The sequence below is a fragment of the Phyllostomus discolor genome (assembly GCF_004126475.2).
Source record: "Phyllostomus discolor isolate MPI-MPIP mPhyDis1 chromosome 15 unlocalized genomic scaffold, mPhyDis1.pri.v3 mPhyDis1_scaffold_33, whole genome shotgun sequence".
Classification (NCBI taxonomy): Eukaryota; Metazoa; Chordata; class Mammalia; order Chiroptera; family Phyllostomidae; genus Phyllostomus; species Phyllostomus discolor.
In genome coordinates, this window is record NW_023397492.1 from 207,314 (window position 1) to 214,539 (window position 7,226).

The following is a 7,226-nucleotide window of genomic DNA, read 5'->3' on the forward strand; positions in this document are numbered from 1 at the left end:
TTCCTGGGAAGGACTAGTCATCACACAGAATGGATCAGGTTGGGGACACCCTTGACAATGTGAGACCCACATTCATTAATCCCGTTTTATGTTCCTATGACTGAATCAATTACCACAGAGCTGGAGCTGCAATCTCCACACCTTTATTCCTATACAATCAACAGGTCAGATCATGAAACACCTTCACTGGGCTGAGGTCAAAGTGGTGCAAGGGCAACCTTTACTCCAAAGACTTTAGGCAGTGGTGTTGTCTAAAAACAACCCCCCCCCGCCCAGTTTATATGCTTAATTCCTCATCCCCAAAGATGATAGTATTAATGGCAAGGCTTTGGAGGATACTTCAGTCATGAGAGTGCCCCAACAAGGGGGTTATTGCCATTCTCAATGAGCCAAGAGAGCTTGCTGATACTTCCACAACATGAAGACCCTACAAGAAGTTGTCTAAAGTGAACCAGTAAGGTGGCCTTCACCAGAAAGCGCTATGGTGATGTAACCAAATGCAAGTCTGGCTGCCCACCACTTGAAAAGCCAATACTCGAGAGTCATGTGCTGTTGTAAAGAAGATTGTTTTTTATCAGATGCTGGCAATGAGGGAGATGAGAGAGACTCTCATCAAGGCATAGTGACATCTCAATAAAGACAGTTTTTTTTTTTTTTTCTCCCCTAAGGAAGGAGAGTGATCAAAAGGAAAATGAGATCATGGTGATAGGCTGTGGATGTACAAGCAGTGCCCTTCCTTGTTCCTATGTGGACTTTTAAAGTCAAAATCCTGGAAATGGTTGATTCCAAACATTTTTTCCATTTGGACCATCAGTGTTCCTTGAAACAGAGTGTGTGTGTCAAGGGAGTGTCTTGTACAAGCAGGACTGGAACTAGTAGCTCATGTGATAGTCTTACAAAGAAAGTGTCTGTGAATTTTCATAAGTTATTACTACTTATTATAATTACATTTAATAGTAAGTCATAGTGGCATAAAGTTTTTATTTTGTGTTTCAATTTTCCACTTTCGATTCTTCTTCCATAACTATGGGACTATTAAAGTCATCCAAATCTTCTATAAGGATAATAATTAAAAAAAAAAAAAAAACTGAGTCTGTGGAAGACAAAACCTTGAGTGAGTTAAGATTTATAACTGAGTGAGTTAAGATGAGATATATGCTTCAGAAGTGAGGCTAGAGCAGATTCTATTGTTCTGGAAGGTGAAAGACAAGGCATAAAGGTTTCCAAAAACCTTTGGAACCTTTACTTTCCAAAAAAGTAAAGACAAACATTATAAAGAATAGTAAAACCTAAATTAAAAGTTTATTCTAATAGGTACATGAATCCATGTGGTATCTTGAAAATAGGCTCATAAACAATTATCAAGCATCTTCAAAGTGAGGGATGTGATGGTACAATATTCCTTGACACCACATAGAATGTATGATTTAAGTGATGTTTCCATTTGAGCTGAGGTGTCAGGGTAAGAACAACAGGAGCGGTTGATGGTCACATAAACTCCTCCTTGTTCTGCTAGTATGTAGTCTAAGGCAATTTGATGAATTCAGCCATCTTTAGCTAGAGGGTTCAGAGATTTCTGAATATTAGCAAGTGAGGTAGCAATTTCATTGAATATGGTGATTAAAATCTTGGAGAGATTCTGAAGTGCATAGTGAAATTAAGCCGCTCCCACTAGAGTAATAGTGCACATCTAAAGCATTATCCATTACCTGGGATTTCCCTGGGGAGATCTCAGGCCATTTTCATGAATATTGATTGATTGCCCTGGAGTCCCATCTTCCCAAACAGGTTTAATTACTTGTGTGTTAATCTCAGAAGGGAACAGGTATTATTTGGGCAAGCCCCCCAAAAAACTGGTTAGAGACAACTGGATTTGGAGATCACATTCCAGTGATCCATACCTGGAGATCTATAACTTTCTCTCCACACATGAAGATCTATACCTTTCTCTCCATACCTGAGAGAAAGTTTCTGCTTTTCAGCAGAAAAGGTTACCTGGGTACAAAATTTACAGAGCAAATCCAGTTCCATCACAGAGATAGGGCATTCAGGCAAATAGAGAAAGCTTTGTGATAACATCAGTCTCTGAGTTGTCATTTTGACGGCTTGAGGGGATCTTGCTGCTGTGTTTGTCTTGTTACTCTCATGACCAAGACTGTTGTGTGCATGTGTGTGTTTTGTTGATTTGGTGTTTGATGGAGAGTACATGGGCCCCATGTCAACTGAAAGTCTATTAACTTGTCCCCCACTGTCAAGTGTATCAGACACCTACGTGAGGAAACAAGGATGGGTTGGGAGGTGCCTAGAACAGCCCCTGGGTCCTCATCCATTTTCTGAGTCTACATTCCAGTTCACCATTGGTCTGTATGCCTATTTTACTTATATCTCTTTTGCATGCCTTTTGCTGAGCACCTGAGCTTTCTGCCCTAGTGACCTTCTGTACCGGGTTTTTAGTTCTTTCCTCTGATTTTGTATTTCTAACTGACTATAATACCATAAGAGACACAGAGGTACAATTCATAATTCTCTACGGAATAATCTATCAAGTAGACATGTCAACTGTAAACATGTATGGATCCAACATAAGAGCATCAAAATATATAAAGAAAATCTTGGAGTACTTCAGGAAAGATATAGACAACATATATCTACATATATCAACATATATCAACAATGGATAGATCTTCTAAACAAAATATCAACAAGGATATGGTGACACTGAATGATGCACTAGATCAAACAAACTTAACTGATATGTAACTTGACATGCTAAAGAAACAAAATATACTTTTTTTTTTCAAATGCATGTGGAACATTTTCAAAGATAGACAGCATGATAGACATAAGGCAATCCCGACAGCATGATAGACATAAGGCAATCCTTGGGAAATTAAGTGATATAGAAATTAGACAGAATCTGGACTTCCGGCAAGATGGAGGAATAGGTGGATGCACCGTACCTCCTCGCACAACCAAGATTAGAAAACCAATAATTTACAACAATAATTTACTATCAGAATAACACCCAGATCCGGCAGAGGACTTATCTGAATGGAAGTCGGACAGCCAAGAAGTTGAAGTAGACGCGTTCATCCGGACTGGTAGGAAAAGACGAGCCTGGCAGGCGCGGGGCGGGCTCGGGTCGGCGGCGGCGCGCGGAGGTCGGGGGAAAGTTTGGCGCGAAATCGGCGCAAAAGCCATCCAGCGCGCAAGAAGGCAGCGGTGATCCCTGAGTACACAAGCTGCGGCTGGCAGACCCAGAGGGGTAGCGATTGTGGACCAGGGCAGAGCTCGCGGCCCAGAAGCCCAGACAAGGGTCTGAGCCCAGAGGAATGGAACTACCACCATTGTTTCCTCCCGCCCCGCCCCCACATATAACGTCACAATCTAGCGACTGGGGTGCCCAGCCCCGGTGAGCACCTAAGGCTCCGCCCCCCACCGTAACTAGAGCAACCAGACCGGAAAAAAAAAAGGAGAGACAAGGGGGAAAAAAAACAGGTTTTCAACAGAGCAGATCAGTCCCCCAGGACTCATCCTTTTGAGCGAACAAGAATTAGCCAGTCTATCAGATGCGCAGTTCAAAACACTGGTGATCAGAAAGCTCACGGAACTGGTTGATTTTGGTCGAAATTTAGATGAAAGAATGCAGATTACCGTAAAACAGATGCAGGAAGACACGCGGAGGAGAGCCAATAGTGAAAGGAAGGAATATGAGTCTCAAAACAATACAGTGGACCAGAAGGAAGATAGAATCAACCAAGCAGGAAAGCATGATGAAATAAGAATTCAAAAAATTGAGGAAAAGATTAAGAGCATCCAAGACACCTTTAAACGTTCCAATATCCGAATTATAGGGGTACCAGAATTGGAAAGGGAAAAGCAACAGATTGAGCACGTATTTGAACAAATAATAAAGGAGAACTTCCCCAAGCTGGCAAAGGGAACAGTCTTCCAAGAAATCCAAGAAGCTCAGAGAGCCCCAAAGAAGTTGGACCCAAGAAGAAACACACCAAGGCACATCATAATTACATTAGCCAAGGTAAAAACGAAGGAGAGAATCCTAGAAGCAGCAAGAGGTAAGGGGGCAGTCACCTACAAAGGAGTTCCCATCAGACTGTCAGCTGATTTCTCCAAAGAGACCTTACAGGCAAGAAGGGGCTGGAAAGAAATATTCCAAGTCATGAAAGACAAGGACCTACATCCCAGATTGCTCTATCCAGCAAAGCTCTCATTTAGAATGGAAGGGCAGATAAAGTGCTTCTCAGATAAGGTCAAGTTAAAGGAGTTCATCATCACCAAGCCCTTATTTTATGAAATGCTAAAGGGACTTATCTAAGAAAAGAAGATAAAGAAAAGACATGTATTGTAAAAGGACAGCAAACTCACAAATATTAACAACCACACCTAAAGCAAAACCAAAAGAAACTAAGTAAACAATTAGAACAGGAACAGAACCACAGAAATGGAGGGCACATGGAGGGTTAGCAGCAGGGGGGTGGGAGGAGGAGAGAGGGGGAAAAGGTATAGAGAATAAGTAGCATAGAATGTAGGTTGAAAATAGATAGGGGGAGGGCAAGAATAGTACGGGAAATGTAGAAACTAAAGAACTCATAAGTATGACACATGGACATGAACTAAAGGGGGAAATGTGGGTGGGAGGGGGGTACAGGGTGGAGGGGAGAGAAGGGGGGAAATGGGACAAATGCAATAGCATAATCAATAAAATATATTTAAAAAAGAAATTATATTAAGCACTTTATCAAACTACAAAGGCTTGAGATTACAAGCCAACCTCAAGGAAAAAAAAAAAAAAACTAAAAAACACTCAATATCATAGAGACTGAATAGTATGCTATTAAACAATAAATGGATTTATAATGAAATCAGTGAAGAAATAATAAAAAGTGACTGAAAATAAATGAAAATGAACACATGACACTACAAAACCTATGGGAAATAGGTAAAACAGACCTCTAAAGGAAGTTCATAAGAACACTGGCCTGCCTAAAAAAGATAGAAACATTTCAAACAAACATCTGAACCCTACATCTAAAAAAAAAAAAAAAAAAAAAAAAAAAAAAAAAAAAAAACATGGACAACAATAAACAAATCCCAGAAATAGCAGAAGGAAGGGAAAAAATATTCCAGGAGAACTAAATGACATAAAGACTAAACAAACATTTAAAAGTATCAATAACTCCAGGAGCTAGTTCTTTGGAAATATAAACACAATTGACTGGGTTTTATTGAGACTTATCATGGGAAAAAAGACAGAGGGCTCAAATATATAAAATTAGAAATGAAAGAGGAGAAATCACATCTGATAGCACAGAAATTGTAAGAAATTGCTATGAACAAGTATATGCCAAGAAAGTTGAAACCTAGGTGAAATGGATACATTTTTAGAAACACTTAATCTTCCAAAACTAAATAAAAAAGAAGCAGAAAGGCTGAACAGACAGATGACAGCTAGTGAAGTTGAAACAGAAGTCAAAAAACTCCAGGCACACGAAACCCCTAGACTGGACATTTCACAGGAGAATTTTACAAAACATTTAAGACAGAGTTAATCCTTGTATTTTTCAAACAATTCTAAAAATTCCAAGAGGAGGGAAGACTCCCAAACTCTTTTTTATGAAGCCAACTTCATCGCAATCCCTAAAATAGATAAAGATTCAACAAAGAAAAATAAAAACTATGGACCAATATCTCTGATGAACATAGATGTAAAAATTCTCATCAAAATACTGGCAAACCTAATGCAGCGATGCAATAAAAAGATCATACACCATGATCAAGTGTGACTTACCCCAGTGATGCAAGGATGGTATAATATACATAAATATAATCCATCAGATAAACAAAAGTAAAGAAAAAATCACAAAATAAAGGAAAAGGCAAATGATCATAACAACAGATGCTGAAAAAGCATTTGATAAGAAACGACGCCCATTTATGAGAAAAACACTGAGAAAAGTGGGAGTAGACAGTTAGACCCTTAATTAGAAGCTCTGGCACATTGTGTCTTTTCTTAAAAGTAAATGGATTCTAATTATGACTCATTACTGACAGGAAAACTATAATAGAATCCCATATCAACTGTGTCAATGATTATGCAGAGCAATTTTTACTGTAAGTCTACATGCTTTAAATACAGGCAAATTAAATGTATATTGGCCTTTTTCTAATTGTAAAAGATGCATTACATATAAAATACATTATATGAGAAATTTACTGTAAAATGGTCAAAGTACAAGCATATAAAATATAAATTATTGCATTCTTACTACCTTCACCTCCAGCATTAGTTCTGTTCCACTTTCTTTCTGCATCCTTTTACAGTAGCCATCCTACTGGGGTTAGGTGATTTCCAACTGGGCCTTTTGTCTGGAGTTCCTTACTCTTTGGGTCCTGCTTCTGAGTCTGTTGATAATTTCTTTGTTTCTGAGTTGATGTTGTAATTTTCTCCATTTGATTCTTTCTTTTTAAAGGTTTTATTTATTTATTGTTTAGAGAGGGGAAGAGAAGGAGAAAGAGAGGGAGAGAAATATCAATGTATGGTCACCTCTTGTGTTCCTTCTACTGGGGACTGGGACCATAACCCAAGCATGTGCCCTACACTGGGAATCTAACTGGTGACTCTTTGATTCCCAGGCCTGCACTCAACCACTGGGCCACACCAGCCAGGAATCCATTTGATTCTTTCTTTCAGTTGCTATCACTCACGTGCAGTTACCTTTATGAAGCTGAAGGCTGCCTATCTTTTCCTGTTAGCCTCTAACAAGTAATCAGAGCTTTCTAAAATGCAGTGTGTGATAAGCCCAATAACTGAGTCCCATGGGGATGTCATCTGGAAATATTTCCTTTAGGACCCTGGTCTTTCTCTTTGTTATTGCAGTAGTTTCTGAAGCACCCAGACCTGCTAGAAAGGAGAGTAGCTTCAGGTGCCCTGTTGTGCTGTGTCATGTGTCATTAGTTCATGCTCATAATTTGACCCAGATGGGACACAAGCTCTCTTCATCCCTTTAAACAAAACCTATGCATATTTCTCTGAATTGGTAATAACTTATTCTGGAGCTTTTTGTTGCCATGGAAATCAATGATATTGTATCAGGTATAATTTATTGATTATGCTATTACAGTTTTCTCAATTCCCCCCTTTGTTCCCTCTCCCAGCATCTCCCAATCCCTCAGGCAACCCACAAACCATTGCCCCTATCAATGAG